At 42.7% G+C, this 17,896-nt stretch overlaps 1 protein-coding gene across 2 annotated transcripts in view; it reads right to left on the minus strand.

Moving 5' to 3' along the window:
- DPYSL2 (dihydropyrimidinase like 2) overlaps positions 1-17,896 on the minus strand; it is a 408,396-nt gene that overhangs the window by 171,946 nt on the left and 218,554 nt on the right. The gene's annotated exons all lie outside the window — the stretch shown is intronic.

Here is a 17,896-nt window from a genome sequence, read left to right on the forward strand (position 1 = left end):
GAACTACAGAATGGATTTTACACCATTTAACAAAAAGACTGCTTTCTGGCCCAAGAGCTACCTTTTTGCGAAATTTGGTGCAATTCCGTCCAGCAGTTCGGGCTGTAACCGTGACGAAAGTTTCCTATGGAAATTAACATGGACAAACCCCGACACAGCAGCTGAAGTGAGTGGCGTATTTGTTTTGGAAATTCTGCGCAGATTCGTTACACGGCGCCAAAGTATTTGGTAAATCAAAAAACGCTTTTCCTATGGAAACTAGGTTCCAACTATGACTACCTACTGGTGACTGCCAGTAAGTAGGTAGATAGACAATATATATACCTATATCTTTTTCCCACAGGGCTTCCTCGCGCACTCAAGAATTCAGGAAGCAGTTACACAGCAATAAGTGCAGTTCAGCTTTTATTTCATTTCAGCATGCCAGTAACATAACTACGCATTTCGGTCTCTACGGAGACCTTGCTCACGAGACTGACAAACAAACAGGAACCACAATTTTTTCTAATTTAAACCTCACCTACCAGTAATTACATCATTTCCTGGTTGAGGCAACTAAGCATTCTGGTTATTGTAGTTTCCATGAATGATTCAACAGTGACAAAACAAATTAAAAGTGCACATTTTGTCCGCGGTTCAGTTATACATCGCCTTGCTTTTGTAAATTCAGACATTTGTTAAATTGTTAATTACCTGATGTTCAAAAACACACCCAATTTTCGGCATCATGTATTACGTTCAGTGATGCATTCTGCAATGATTATAATAGCAGTAGCTACACTTTCATTTGTTAATATTTCACCATTAGTTGTCTATATTAAAGCCCTCCAGTAAACAATTATACTCGCAGCATCAGTCTTTCGCTCTCCATTAATAACATTGGCTTTATTTGCTGTCGCCCTCCAGTGGGTCTATAATTCAAACTAAGGTTTGATGCCTCCATACTTCCTCGATTTAATGCGGTGCATAAGGTCAATTGGTAATTTAATGCATACAATAATTCATTAATCTCTGACTCAACCTTATTACTGTAAACTTAATGTCATAATTTTTGGCCTGTACGGACAAAGAAAAATAATAATGAAATTAAAAACATAATTCTTCCTAAACATGTATTTCTTCTTTTTACCCCCCGTTAGCCCCTCACTACCTACTAACGTGAATGTGAATCTAAAAACATATGTGAAGAAGTGTGTTTAAAATGTTATGGAGGCCACTCTTTTGATTTGGCTCTAATCTAATTGACATCTTTAAAAGGTGGAGCACTATCCCAGCCAGTTCATAAGTGATAATGAAGCTCCTCATCCTGGTTCAGTCCATATGGCGTTAATGTTCGTAAGTTCAGAATATGTCGTGATTTTTTCTGCCTGTGAATTTTTTATTGGTCCCCTCCTCTTGGATGCATTCCCACTGCTCCCACTGCTTCCACGGCAAAGAATATCAGATCTTTCCACTTTCCGCCGTGCTCCTTCTCCATGTGTTTTGCCACGGCATTACTCCCATCCGTGTTTATGGTGGCCCGAACATGTTCCAAAATGCGTTTTTTTTGTTCACGTTTCGTGCTGCCCACATATTTCATCGAGCACAGACATTCAATTACATATATTACAAATTGACTTTTGCAGTTGATCAGCTGTTGGATTTTCCACACGCGTTTGTTTGCCATCATTATTTCCTTAGTATTCTGAGCGATTGCCCACACCTTACAACTGGTGCATTTGAAGAAGCCTCTCGGTTTCAGCCATGTTTCTTGCTTCTTTTGATTTTGAAAATGGCTGTGGACCAATTGGTCCCTTAAGTTCTTTGCCCGTCTGTAGGCAATATTTTGGATACTGTTGGATCCATGTGCAATATGTGCCAATTCTTGCCCAATATTTTCATCAATTGTTGATTTTCCGTGCAATAAGCCGTATTTTGTTGTCTTCATCTTCTTGGCTTGGATTCTCTTTTAACAAATCAATTTGGTTTACAGTCTGCATGCATTGCAGTGATGCATAGATGATTTTGGAGTTGTATTTTCTTATTTTGAATCTTTCTAATGCTTGACTTTGATGTTTTTGCCATTCTTCCTCTTGGGAGCATATCCTTTTAATTCTGAAAAATTTCCCATAAGGGATATTTTTGATCAAGCTGGTTTGATGAAAGCTTTCAGCATGCACAACCGCATTTGTGGCCGTGTTCTTTCGATGCAAGGTGGTCTGCACCTCCTCATTCATGATGTAAATTTCAGCATCCAAAAATACAACACGTCCAAGATAAGGACAACAAAATACGGCTTATAACGACTTATTGCACGGAAAATCAACAATTGATGAAAATATTGCGCAAGAATTGGCACATATTGCACATGGATCCAACAGTATCCAAGATAGTGGGAGACCACCCCAATATTACCTACAGACGGGCAAAGAACTTAAGGGACCAATTGGTCCACAGCCATTTCCAAAATCAAAAGAAGCAAGAAACATGGCTGAAACCGAGAGGCTCCTTCACATGCACCAGTTGTAAGGTGTGTGCAATCGCTCAGAATACTGAGGAAATAATGACGGCCAACAAACGCGTGTGGAAAACCCAACAGCTGATCAAATGCAAAAGTCAATTTGTAATATACGAAATTGAATGTCCAACCTCGATGAAATATGTGGGCAGCACGAAATGTGAACTGAAAAAATGTATGTTGGGAACATGTTCGGGCCACAATAAGCATGGATAGGAGTAATGCCGTGGCAAAACACAGAAGGAGCACGGCGGAAAGTGGAAAGATCTGAAATTCTATGCCGTCAATGCAGTGGGAATGCATCCAAGAGGAGGGGACCGAGAATAAATTCTCAGGCAGAAATAAATCACAACATATTCTGAACTTCCGAACACTAACGCCATATGGACTGAGCCAGGATGAGGAGCTTCATTATCACTTAAGAACTGGCTGGAATAGAGCTCCACCTTTTAAAGAGGTCAATTAGATTAGAGCCAAAACAAAAGAGTGGCCTCCCTAACATTTTAAACACACCTCTTCACATATGTTTTTAGATTCACATTTATGTTAGTAGGTAGTGAGGGGCTAACAGGGGTAAAAAGAAGAAATATATGTTTAGGAAGATTTGGGTTTTTAATTTTATTATTATTTTTCTTTGTCCGTACAGGCCAAAAATTATGACATTAAGTTTTCAGTAAGAAGGTTGGGTCAGAGACTAATGAATTATTGTATGCATTAAATTAGCAATAGACCTTAAGCACCGCATTAAAATCGAGGAAGCATGGAGGCATCAAACCTTAGTTTGAATATATAGGCCCACTGGAGGGAGAGAGCAAATAAAGCGAATGTTATTAATAGAGAGCGAAAGACCGATGCTGCGAGTATAATTGCCCACTGGAGGGCTTTAATATAGACAACTAATGATGAAATATTAACAAATGAAAGGGTAGCTACTGCTATTATAATCAGGGCAGAATGCATCACTGAACGTAATACACGATGCCGAAAATTGGGTGTGTTTTTGAACATCAGGTAATTAACAATTTAATAAAATGTCTGAATTTATAAAAGCAAGGCGATATATAACTGAACCACGGACAAAATTTGCACTTTTAATTTGTTTTGTCACGGTTGAGTCATTCCTAGAAACTACAATAACCAGAATGCTTAGTTGCCTCAACCGGGAAATGATGTAATTACTGGTAGGTGAGGTTTAAATTAGAAAAAATTCTGGTGCCTGTTTGTTTGTCAGTCTCGTGCGCAAGGTCTCCGTAGAGATCTAAACGTGTAGAGTTATGTTACTGGCATGCTGAAATGAAATAAAAGCTGAACTGCACTTATCGCTGTGTAATCGCTTCCTGAATTCGTGAGTGTGCGAGGAAGCCCTGTGGGGAAAAGGTATAAATTCATTAACAGCTTGGCTCTGCCATACCTCTGACGCAGCGCCCAGGAGCCGAAAAGTGTGCCTTGCTGGAAGTATATTACCTACTGGCGGTCGTCAGTAGGTAGTTATAGTTAGGGCCTATTTTCCATAGGAAATCCGCAAAATGCTATTTCCAATAACTTTGGTGCCGGTCCACGAATCTTCGCGAAATTTTCAAAACTCGTGGGGCGCTCCGGTCCGCTCCTATCCTGAAATCTTCGGGGTGATTTGGCAAGCGGGGGCCGAGAAAAAAGGGGGGTCCCAAAACTTGTTTTCCCCATGCAATTTTCCATAGGAAACTCTACAGCCCGATCTGCTGAACGGAATTACCCCAAATTTGGCAAAGAGGTAGCCCTTGGTTCAGAAAGGTGCCTTTTTGTTAAATGGTGTAAACCAGTTCAGTAGTTCATGAGAAATTATAAAAAGAAAAAATATCGATGTGGGCGGAGCCTAACGACATTTCTTCGTGAGATCTGATTGGCTGTCAACACTTCATCCTGGAATTGCTAGCAGCCATCTTGGGACCAATATACAAGATAGCACCCCATCGAAATGCATTGTAGTGGGTAGAAGGTTTTGAGGGTCACCAAAAGGTTAACTATAAAAGGTAATAACAGACTTTAGTTACATTAGAATTCATTTGTTGATGGTACTATACTAATTTTAGGAATTGGTGTGTTCTAAGGTGATTTTACCTTGTGAAAAAACTTCTGCTGGGATATCATGAATCATGTTTGAGAGAAAACAATTTTCTCATGCTTGTCCCATAGAGGTTTGGAAGGTGCTCCAGAAGCTAAAATGAGAGCATATTTTCTGTAAATTCACATTATCTTTCTCAGTCATGTGAGAATGAAGTCTGACATTCTCAGTAAAACATGTACATCCAACTAGGGCAGAGACTGTCAGTTGAATCCTTTGTGTTCTACTGCAGCTTCCCAGAGTGTTCTAAAGAACACCTAGAGTGCTAACAGTCTTACTTATGACAAAATTATGGCACACCTGAAGCCATCTTGATTGGAATATACTGGTAACACTTAAAACATTTAATTTAAAAAGGAATAAAATGAGGGGGTTCATTTTGTCCTAGAAATTATGGTTAGTGCTGTAGAAAGAAAAATTAGGGCATGTTTTAAGAGAGATCTCAAATCCTCTTCTATTTAATTAGAAAATTCTGACATGCAGACTGAACAATCACTTACAATACAAGCAGTAGACTTCCAGTTAACTCCCTGGTGAACACTACCCCCTACACTACCCAAGCACCACTGCCCCACCCTAAACCCTAAAACACTACCCCCAACATGACCCCCTATACTACCCAAACACCACTGCCCCACCCTAAACACCAAAACACTACCCCAGCACGACCCCCTACACTACCCAAACACCTCTGCACTACCCTAAACCCTGAAACAATACCCCCAGCATGACCCCTATACTACACATACACCATTGCACTACCCTAAACCTTAAATCTAGCCCCAGCACGACCCCCTACACTACACAAACACCACAGCACTACCCTAAAACCCTCCCCCCAGGACAACCCCCACACTACACAAAAACCACTGCACTACCCTAAAACCCTACCTCCAGCACGACCCGCTATACTACCCAAACACCACTGCACTACCCTAAACCCTAAAACACTAACCCAGCATGACCCCCTACATGATGAGGAATTTATGCAGTGCCTCGTTTCTTATCCTCCTTTACAAAGATGTCTGTTTGCAGTTTCACTTTTAGCATAGTTTGTTTCCGTGCCTCTAGACTGAGGAAAAGTATTTCACTAGAGCGATGTCACATGTTTGAGCCCTCCATTCAGACCTATGAAAGTGCCTCAGACCTTTTTCAAAGGTTTGTCACGGATATTTCTGCAGGCAGTTTGTGCAAATGTAGACATTATTCAGAACATGCTAAGCAGTAGCACAGTTGAACTGTGATAGATCGCTCGCCACTTAAATGGTAAGGCAGGTGTAAAAAGGGGCGTGGCCTCGGACCACCTCTCTGCAACGCAGCTCTGTGGCGCTTACTGGAGGTACCTGGTGGGCTAGTTGGCCGTCAGGGACCCTCAGGATTCAAGGGGACTTAATCCTCAAACTTACAACGCACCAGGGGGCGCGTTTGCACAGTGGGGCAGGGAGGCGACGGGGCCTGATAAAACAAGTGTGCAAACGCGCGCCCCCCTGGCCCGTTGTAAATTGGGGGATTAAGTCCCCTTGAATCCTGAGGGTCCCTGGGGCCAACTAACCCACCATGCACCTCCAGTAAGCGCCACAGAGCTGCGTTGCAGAGGTGTCAAAAGGGGCGTGGCCTCGGAACACCTCTGCAACACAGTTCTGTGGCGCCTACTGGAGGTACCTGGTGGGCTAGTTGGCCCGCAGGGACCCTCAGGACTCAAAGGGACTTAATCCCCCAATTTACAACACGCCAGGAGGCGCGTTTACACAGGTTATAGTTTGAAATTAGCATTTAAAAAACCTTTGAAATTCACTGAAAAAACCATAGGTTTCAGGGACGTTATAGTTAGCTGGACATTTCACTCGTACAAAACCATAGAAATTCCTCCATTATAGTCAGTTCTGCTAACTATAACTCACGCGCCCGCGGTGCACTGCTGATAACATCATTCATGACATGGTCAGTGACATCACTAATGACATCTCAAATGACATCACTGATGACATCATCCATGTAACAAGCTAATATACCTCATCACACACTAGTATAACCTTTGATCACTCACTATACAATACAGAGTACCATTTTTTTTAAACCATTTACATACCAATACCAGTTACTACATACCCACTCACTGATTCCTAGGGTCTACACACACACACAACTACCCATTCACCCACAGAATTACTCATACATGCAGTCACTAATCAATAGAACACTATCAAATGCACTCATACACCTATATAGACATTACACATCAGCAGTCATCCTACACACTCATGCAAAGAATCAATCCCACTTACATTTACTCACATACACAGTTATACACACACAACACCTCATTTATTCATACAAAAAGTAACTCATACTTACTATGTTATAAAATCACTATTACATGTATACACTAATCCATACAGTCACTCTAACAATTACTAACTTACTAATCGTTATTTATATACACCAACGGTCACATACACTGCTTTTTATTTTTGTACTTCATTACAGATGTACCACTGAGACATATATTCACTCAACACACCCATAAACACACTCACCTAAACAACTGTTTCCACATGCACTCTTAAACTCATACACCTAGTCAATCAACCACTTATACATCTATGCACAGAGTCACACATTTCCCACTCAACAAGACATACACTCAGTCTCCCATACAAATACTTAGTCAACTAATCAATAAGTAAGACACTCATGTAGGTAGTGACCAACTGATGCAGCAGTTTACACAACAACAGACAGTGTGATACAGACATTCACACAGTTTAGTCACTAACCCATGTATTTAGTGAGACACTTAATTACTCACTTAAACAGCCAATCACACAGCTACTAAATCCTCTACCCAGACATTTATATATTCACTCATTCTTCAATGCAGATTGAAATATGTATATATATATATATATATATATATATATATATATATATATATATATATATATATATATATATATATATTCACTGAAAAAACCATAGGTTTCAGGCACGTTATAGTTAGGAATTAGCATTTAAAAAACCTTAGAGATTCACTGAAAAAAACATAGGTTTCAGAGGCGTTATAGTTAGCTGGACTTTTCACTCGTACAAAACCATTGAAATTCCCCTGTTATAGTTAGTTCAGCTAACTATAACTCGCGTGTCCGCAATGCACTGCTGATGACCTCACATATTACATCACTCATGACATGGTCAGTGACATCCCTCATGACATCACTGATGACATCTCAAATGATATCACTGATGACATCATCCAGTGAATGTGTGTTTTTCTGAAAATTACATATGTTTGATATATGTATATCTCAAGGTCGATGGAAGAATAAATGGGTATATAAGGGTCTAAATGGATGATTTGTTTTTGAAAAATTGATTGTATAACTGACTGATTAAGTGCATCTTAGTGAATACATGGCTTAGTGAGTAATGTTTAAATATGTAAATATCTGTATCAGTCTCTCACTTTGTGTATAAGTGGCTGCATGGGTTGGTGAGTAGCTACTCAAGTGTCTATATAGGTTATTAGTTGATTTTTTGAGTATCAATAGGAGTGTCTGAGTGTCTGTATGGTTCGGTGGGGGGTATTACGTAGTGCATAGGTGCATGAATGAGTGACTCACTGTTTGTATGTGTTGAAGACAGCATGTGTGCAGGACTGTATGGGTGGATGAGTGTGTGCATGGGTGTGTTAGTGAGTGAATGACTGTCTCAATAGTGTATTTATGAGTAACTACACACGTTTTAAACTAGTATATGTGACTATTGGTGTATATAAGTGAGTATATATGAGAGTGAGAGATTGAAAGAGTTCCTGTATGAATAAGTATGTGTTTCTACAAGTGATTGTTTAAAATAATAAGTATGTGTAAGTTTCTGTAGCAGTAAGTGTGGTGGTGTGTGTATAACTGTATATGCAATTTAATGGATGTTTGATACTTTGTTTGCTTGTGTGACTATGTGTGTGAGTAACTATGTATGAGTGGCGTTGTGTAACAGGATGTATAGGTGTATGAGTACATATGATGAGTGAGTACATGTATGAGTGACTGTATAGGACTGTTGGTGAATAAGTGGGTGTGTATGTGGATCTTAGAATTACTGAATAGGTTGTTGTAACCGATATTGGTATGTCCATTGTTTTGAAAATGTTAGTTTCTATTTTTGAATGTGTGTATCAAAGGTTATATTAGGGGGAGAGGAGGTATGCCACTCTATCACAAGGATGATGTCATGAGTGATGTCATTTGAGATGTCATGAGTGATGTCATGAGTGATGTAATATGTGACGTCATCAGCAGTGCATTTTGGGCGCGCAAGTTATAGTTAGCTGAACTAACTATAACGGGGGAATTTCAATGGTTTTGTACGAGTGAAAAGTCCAGCTAACTAGAACGCCCCTGAAACCTATGTTTTTTTCTGTGGATTTCTAAGGTTTTTTAAATGCTAATTCCCAACTATAACGTGCCTGAAACCTATGGTTTTTTCAGTGAATTTCAAAAGTTTTTTAAATGCTAATTTCTAACTATGCCTACAGAGATAGGACATGTGAAGAAAGAAGAAAAAACGCACAGAAAGCAAAAAAAGAAATGCAGAAAGAAGTCCTCAAAGGCGAAGAAAACTGCAGGAAGAAGGATAACGTGCAGAAAGAACAAACAGAAGAGCAGAAAGAAGCCTTGTTGCAAAATCATTCTGTGCCCTCAACTTTTTCAGACGGATACTGGTGGTAACTGAGCCTGACTAACCAGTCCTAGAGCCAGTGCTATGTTAAGACACTCAGAATACAGTGAAAATACCTACATACACTAGGGAACACTATGCGTTGGGTCCCCCTGTGATCAGCATGACCTCTGTAAGCCCCTAGTATATAATCGGGCAGGGGATTAAAACTACCTCTTAAAACGCGCCACAGGGCGTGTTTGCACACGTTAACTCAGGCCCCGTCCCCTCCCTTCCCCACTGTGTAAACACGCCCTGTAGCCGTTTTTTAAGTTGGGAGATTAAGTCCCCTTGAATCCTGAGGATCCCTAGGGACAAAATAGCCCACTAGGTACGTCCAGTAAGCGCCATTGCAGAGAGGTGTAAAAAGGAGCACGGCCTGCACCACCTTTCTGCAACGCAGAGCAGTGGCGCTTACTGGAAGCACCTGGTGGGCTAGTTGGCCCCCAGGGTCCCTCAAGATTGAAAGGGAATTATTTCGCCAACTTAAAACGCGCCACAGGGCGTGCTTGCACACGTCACCTCAGGCCCCGTCCCCTCCCTTCACCACTGTGTAAACGCGCCCGGTGGCCGTTCTAAGTTGAAAGATTAAGTCCCCTTGAATCCTAAGGGTCCCTAGGGTCAAACTAGCCCACTAGGTACCTCCAGTAAGCTCCACAGAGCTGCGTTGCATAGAGGTGTAAAAAGGGGCGTGGCCTCAGAACACCTGTCTGCAACGCAGCTCCCTGGCGCATACTGGAGATACCTGTTGGGCTAGTTGGCCCTCAGGGACCATCAGTATTGAAGGAGAATTAATTCCCAACTTACAACTGGCCAGGGGGGCGAGTTTGCAGAGTGCTGCAAGGAGGGGGCGTGGCCTCCGGCACGATGCTAGTCATTTATTTATTTATTTATTTATTTTTAAGGAGGAGGGCTGTGTGGCCTCCCTTCTTTTTCTAATTTACTGGCCCTGGGGACCCCATCCCTTGGACTACCTCTTTGCCAAATTTGGTGTAATTCCGTTCAGCACTTCGGGGTGTAGCTGCGTCAACAGGTCCTATGGGAAAACGCGTTTTGGGACCCCCCTTTTTTCTCGGCCCCCGCTTGACGAATCACCGTGAAATTTTCAGGATAGGAGCGGACCGGAGCTGGCCAAAAGTTTGGAAACTTTCACGAAGATTCATCAATCGACGCCAACGTTATTCCAAATAGAATGTTGCGGATTTCCTATGGAAAATGGGTCCTAACTATAACTACCTACTGGCGACTGCCAGTAGGATATATATATATATATATATATATATATATATATATATTCACTGAAAAAACCATAGGTTTCACACATGTTATAGTTAGCGGAAATTTTACTGATAAAAAAACCAGTGAAATTGCCCCGTTATAGTTAGTGCTGGCAACTATAACTCACGCGACCGCAATCCTCTGCTGATGCTAATACTGTATTTAGACACTTATTTGCCCATGTCTTCTTCCATACATTTTTAGCTATACATATATTACAAATATTTTTTTTTCATAAAGACACATATGTCATCAGCAGAAGATTGCGGTCGCGTGAGTTATAGTTGCCAGCACTAACTATAACGGGGCAATTTCACTGGTTTTTTATCAGTAAAATTTCCGCTAACTATAACATGTGTGAAACCTATGGTTTTTTCAGTGAATTTGCAAGGTTTTTTAAATGCTAATTCCTAACTATAACGTGTGTGAAACCTATGGTTTTTTCAGTGAATTTGTACGGTTTTTTAAATGCGTGCGCGCCCACTTAACGCAGTTCGTTCCGTGCACGGTTTTAATCAACTTTAATAAGCCCTGAACATTTGGTGGCCTTCGGCCACCAAAAGCACAGGGGGTGGGGTCAATGTGGATAGTGTTTTTTTTATTTCGATTTTATAATTTCATGTTGCCAAAATTTAGTTTTTTTTACCTATTAATAAGCCCTGTACATTTGGTGGCCTACGGCCACCAAAAGCACAGGGGGTGGGGTAAGTGTGGATAGTGTTTTTTTTATTTTATTTTTTTTACCGTACGCTTACGGTAAGCGTACGGTAAGCGTACTCGGCGAAATTGCCGAAAAAAAAATAAAACCGTTTTTGCTCTTGGGGGATGTTTGGGGACTCCCTCAACATGACTATGTGGGAGGGAGTTGTCAAAACAGCCCCATAACATGTTTTTGGCCATCTTGTTTGATAAACAACACTCAGTGCGAGAGACAAAATGGCGGCCGCCGCTTCCTGGTTTCGGCCGATTCGAATGTTTACTAAGATCTAAGAGCCAATCAGAATCGCGCTCGCGCACGCCACCGTACGCTTACGGTAAGCGTACGGTAAGCGTACCGTAAGCGGGCTCAGATATATATATTGATTTAAAGGCTATTTTCTCAGAATCTACTGAACAGATTTACACCAAACCTACAAAAGGCACTTCCTTGACCTAGGGACTACCTCTCTGCCAAATTTCTAGTAATTCTGTTCAGCCGTTCGGGCTGTAGCTCGTTCTAAAGGTCCTATGGAAAAATGCATGGGAAAAACGCGTTTTGGGACCCCCCTTTTATCTCAGCCCCCGCTTGACAAATCCCCCCGAGACTTTCAGGGTAGGAGCAGAGCGTAGCGCCCCACCTATTTTGAGAAATTTGCGAGGATTCATCGACCGGCGCCAAAGTTATTCAAAATAGAATGTTGAGGTTTTCCTATGGAAAAGGGGTCCTAACTATAACTACCTACTGGCGACCGCCAGTAGGTGATTATATATATATATATAAGATAATTTAAATATCAAACAGTGATGTCATTTGAGATGTCATCAGTGATGTCACTGACCATGTCATGAATGATGTAATATGTGACATCAGCAGTGCATTGCGGGCGCGCGAGTTATAGTTGGAGGAATTTCTATGGTTTTGTACAAGTCAAATGTCCAGCTAACTATAACGTCCTGGAAACCTATGGTTTGTTCAGTGAATATATAATATATATTCTTGCTCCAACAATTAAGTCCATTGTCAAAAGCATCTTTGCTGCATGCAATTTATTTGGCAGACAACATCACTGATTCTAGCAGATGTTTGTGCAAAATGATTTTGGATGTCACTGGATCCCTCTTCACATCTTTCAGTCTACCTTTAACTTCACCAACAGTCTTTAGCTGATAGATGTGAGTTAGCAGTTGAAGAAAGGCTATCTAAGAGATTTTAGTGGTTACACAGAAAATATTTTACTGTGATGCAAGGCCAGAATTTAACTATGTGTTGCTCAAGAGGAGTGTTGAAGCATATTGCGAAGAATAAAATATTAACTTGCGGAAGCCTGGAAGAGTGTGTGGAGTATACATTAGGACGATGATCAGTGGATTGAGATTTTGCAGACAACTAATAACTTTGTGACAGATGCAGGTAGGGAACACTCTACAGGATTCTCTTCAGATGGTATTACACCACAACATGCCTCCACATCAGACGGGTCCAGGAATAGTGACTGCTGGCAGGATTGGGGAGGGTTGGGCATGCAGAGGTTTGGTTCTAACATGGAATGCCACTAACAAAACATTGCACGAAGATGCCTAAGAAAGGAGCAGAACTTTCAAAAGCAGCAGGGCATGTTTCTCTTCAACCTACTTACAGAGTTTAGTGAACTCCATTGCCTCAAGAGAATATAGGTACTGAACTTTTTAGAAAGGCAAGAGCTGTGGGATGCTCACATTGGAAGTGGGACCCGACCTGATACCAGGGGACTTGTATAAGTCTGAACCCGCGATATGGGCACCATACATTAACCTTTTATCTAACTGTACATTAGCTGGTGGTGAGATTCCCGAAACTTGGAGGGGGGCAGAGGTAATAACCATTTTTAACAAGCATTTGCAATGCAATAGGTCTCGCATTTATAAGAGTTTGAGCTATTGGCATTGTAAAATTACAATGCCTTTTATTTATGTTTTGGTTTTAAAACAAATAAAAGGCATTGTCATTTACAATGTCAGTAGCATAAATTTGCATAAAAGCAGTGTGCGGCGTGCAGCAGTGTGCGGCGTGCAGCAGTGTGCGGCGTGCAGCAGTGTGCAGCAGTGTGCGGCGTGCAGCAGTGTTTCGTGTAGCAGTGTGAGGCATGCATCACTGTGTGGCGTGCAGCAGTGTGTGGCGTGCAGCAGTGTGCGGCGTGCAGCGGTGTGCGGCGTGCAGCAGTGTGCGGCGTGCAGCGGTGTGCGGCGTGCAGCGGTGTGCGGCGTGCAGCAGTGTGCGGCGTGCAGCAGTGTGCGGCGTGCAGCAGTGTGCGGCGTGCAGCAGTGTGCGGCGTGCAGCAGTGTGCGGCGTGCAGCAGTGTGCGGCGTGCAGCAGTGTGCGGCGTGCAGCAGTGTGCGGCGTGCAGCAGTGTGCAGCAGTGTGTGGCGTGCAGCAGTGTGCGGCGTGCAGCAGTGTGCGGCGTGCAGCAGTGTGCGGCGTGCAGCAGTGTGCAGCAGTGTGTGGCGTGCAGCAGTGTGTGGCGTGCAGCACTGTGTGGCGTGCAGCACTGTGTGGCGTGCAGCACTGTGTGGCGTGCAGCAGTGTGTGGCGTGCAGCAGTGTGTGGCGTGCAGCAGTGTGTGGCGTGCAGCAGTGTGTGGCGTGCAGCGTGCAGCAGTGTCGTGCAGCATGCAGCAGTGAGTAATTCAGCAGTGTGCGGCGTGCAGCAGTGTGCGGCGTGCAGCAGTGAGTAATGCAGCAGTGTGCAGCAGTGTGCGGCGTGCAGCAGTGTGCGGCGTGCAGCAGTGTGCAGCAGTGTGCGGCAGTGTGTGGCGTGCAGCAGTGTGCGGCAGTGTGTGGCGTGGTTTGAGAGGAAGGGTAGGAGGGAACGAGCATATGGGGTGCGAGTTATAACGAAAGGTAATTGTTGTAAGAGGGGATGCAGGAAGTGAGGCCGAGCGCGCGCTGGCGAAAGCAGTCTGCTGCTTTCGAGTCCGATGCCAGATGCCAGCTTCGCGCTTGAATGCCTCACATGCACTGGCCATAAACCGCATTCCTAAGGTCTTGTGCCCCTTACTAAATATCTCTGAATGCGTGAGGCGAGGCGGCGCACGCGCAGGAAGGAGCTGGTGGCAAATGGAATGCGCGTGGTTGTGCGCGTAACCGCCACCCGATCCGCCTGGGAAGCCTTTGGGAGCATTTTCTGAAGCCCCTACATAAGTCTCGCTGAGCAATCGCTTACGCAATAGCCAGGCGAGACCTAAAAAGGGTAACCCTGCTATCCCCTCTAATTATAGACCCATCAGTTTGATTGAAAACTTACAGAAGGTTTTTGCTAGACAAGTTTTAGATAAGCTTCAGGACTGGATGGATGAAAAGATGATACTGTCCCCAGCCCAAGCTGGTTTCTGCGCAAAAATTTGTACGTGCACCAAGCTTTTAGATTTTTCTGTTAGCATGGAAATACGTGCTACTCAGGAAACAGCGGCTTTATGTGGCTTTCGTGGACCTGCGAGCTGCATTAGATTTGGTACCACGTAATCTACTGTGGAAGACTATGCTTGATCAAGGTACCCCGGCTGACCTGGTGACTGTGCTTGCTAGATTGCATAAGGATAATTATGCACTGGTTATGTGGGGGGTAAATGGGGAACTGACGGAGAGGATTCAGATTGATCGTGGGGTGCGCCAGCGGTGTGTCCTCGCCCCCCCCCCCCCCCATTGATCTCTCTGTATATTAACGATGAGGTGAGATGTCTATAGGATTGCAAAAATGACGCCCCTTCATTGAATAATGCAAAAGTACCCATTTTGCTATTCGCCGATGATTCATTATCAATATCCGCTACTCCTATGGGTTTACAAGTTTTATTGAATAAATTCTTTGAGCTTCTGCAAGGAAAGGAGGCTGGAACTGAATACTACGAAAACTAAATTTATGGTGCTCGGTAAATCAAGGGGTGGCATACGACAGGTTAATATCAAATGTGAACCCCTGGATCAAGTAAAATATTTTCATTACTTGGGCATTGGCATAAATGAGTCACTTAGTTGGGAATACCAGCTGCGGAAGTGTCTCCTAACATTATGTCCGAGATCGAAATCTGTTTTAAGATTTTTTCAAAAATCTTACACTCAATCCCGCTCCCCGGCCCTTGAAATATACCGTGCAAAGGCCCAAAATGGAGCACTGTACGGAGCGGAGATCTGGGGGTTCACTCCTGTAAATCAGTTAACGACTTGTGAGAACAACTTTGCCAGGGCTTTGATTGTACTACCCGTCACAACATTACTTATTCCACTTTTTGTGATCTTGGGTTAAAACAAATTGGTGATCTGGCTGCTCTTAAACCCTTCACCTATTGGTTGCGTCTATGGACTACTCCCCAACTGATTGAATATCTTAACTCTTTACGGGAGGTACTGGCGTTTAATGGGGCTAAACAACTCCCCTGGTTCAAGCACATCGCTAAATGGTGCAAGTTATTGAACCTAATGGGTCTATAGGAGTATCCAGAAAGGGCTACCAGTCGTGACATTTTGTCTCTCAAAGCTACTTACTGGAAGGTGGTGGGCGAGCACTATATGAACAACCCAACTAGCGGGCAGTTAACTACACACTTCCTAATCATAAAATCTTGCTTCCTATTTGAACCGTTCCGTTACCTGATCTTGCCGCCTCTTGCTAAAAGCGTGTACATCATGTTTAGGTATGGTAATCTGTTGTTGAAATGTCCGGGGAAAGAAGCGAAGGGCCTAACTATAGAAACCTGCCCGGCATGCTGTGCAGCTGCTGAAACGGAAGAACATTCTGTTTGTCTGCCCCAAGTATAGGCAGGTACGCAGGAGATGGATTAGACCTATATGTCTCAACATAAGTATTAGGAAGTACCAGTTTGCATTTAGAATTTTAAAAACAGACACTTCTAGACCAATTGTGTTTTCTCTTAGTCGTTTTCTGTTATCTTTTTGGTTGATTCGTAAAAAATGTCTTTGCTAATCACGACACCATTTTAACCTCTTCTGCGCCCATGACGAGATAGTCTCGTCATGAACCCCACCCGCGTGTGAAACCCCCGGCACAGGAGGGGGAAAGGGCGTGGCACCGAAGGGGTTAAAACTTGTTTTACCTATCCTTTCATGATATATATGTATCTTACATTCTTAGCTGACTTACATGGTTTAGTTTCCTTTTTTTTTTTATTTAATTTTTTATTAGGTTTTTTCTCGATTCAGCAACGCAGTGCATTATTAACAGACCATTATTTATAACAGAGAATTATTAAAAAAAAGAAAGACAAAGAAAATCAAGATATACACATATCTGATTTCTTGACATGAAAAAACGGTAAAAGCAATAATACATTACTAAATATCATTGCTGTATCCAAGTTCTAATCGGCTCCCAAATAGCCGCCCCCAGCTTTTTTTTTGCAGTGCCTTTCAGTTTATATAATGCCCATTCCATATTGTATATAGAGATAAGTTTGGCCCTCCAACTTATGAAGGACGGGGGCTCAGGATCCAGCCACTGAGATGTTGTACATGACCTCAAAACTGACATACAAATAAACTTAAATCCTCTATGAGATGACGCCTGCCTACCCACATCTGTACTAAATTCTATTCCAAACAAAACCAGAGAGGCTGTAACAGAAATTGGTATTCCCAAAAATTGTAACAAAAAACGTGGCTGTAAGGCAGGGCAAGAAAAGAACATGTGCAGCGAGTCTGCTGCATGAAGTCCACATCTTGAGCAATTAGTCCCCTTACCAGCCTTCCACTTGGCTATCCTTGCTGGCGTGTAATACAGATCAAACGTAGCCATATATGATTGGCTTCTGAGACTACCAGAGAGCAAGATGGAGCTGGCAGTTCGCATTACCAGCTGTAAATCCAAATTGGTTACCGGCACTTTCTCCTCCCATATTGCCTCCTGCCTAACCAGATCATCAGTTTGTATTAACATAAGCTCCATATATAATTGCCCTATTTTGCATTTCCCTTTTATTAAATCCAAAATACGGATCTGTGAAGGCTGACATTTCCCCCCCACAATTGCGGCCTGTAAAGCACTTCTTGATTGCAAGTATTTAAAAAAATCCGCCTTTCCAACCCCAAATCTGTCTTTTAATGTTGAAAAAGATACCATCTCACCCTGCTCCAGCAAATCTCCAACTAACCTAATACCAAGCTGTGACCACCTACGCATAACAGAATCCTGAAAAACCACGGAAGATAAGGCAGTCGAGTCCAAAGGTGTATACCGTATAATACTAGGGATAGATAGCAGTTTACGGAACCTCTTCCACACTGAGTAGGCCGCCTGAATAATTTTAAACCTTGTCTTTTTGTAATAGCTCGGCTCCAGCACTTTTAAAAGTAACCCTTGTGCTGATTTTCCCAGGCACCACTCGTATATAGACGGAGAGAATGCAGGATCCAGCACTGCCATCTTACCCCAAATCAGAACACCCATTGATTGAAATAGCGAGGCTGAATAATATAGGTAGAAATTTGGGAGAGCCAGACCACCACGTTCCACTGGCAGGTAAAGCCATTTAATTGTCCTTCTAGAGCGACGGTAGCCCCAAAGGAAGCGTGAGCACATTCGTTCTATTCTACAAAATAGATCTTTCGGAAAAAGA

Source organism: Triturus cristatus, chromosome 11 (genome assembly GCF_964204655.1).
Source record: "Triturus cristatus chromosome 11, aTriCri1.1, whole genome shotgun sequence".
In the NCBI taxonomy this organism is placed as follows: Eukaryota; Metazoa; Chordata; class Amphibia; order Caudata; family Salamandridae; genus Triturus; species Triturus cristatus.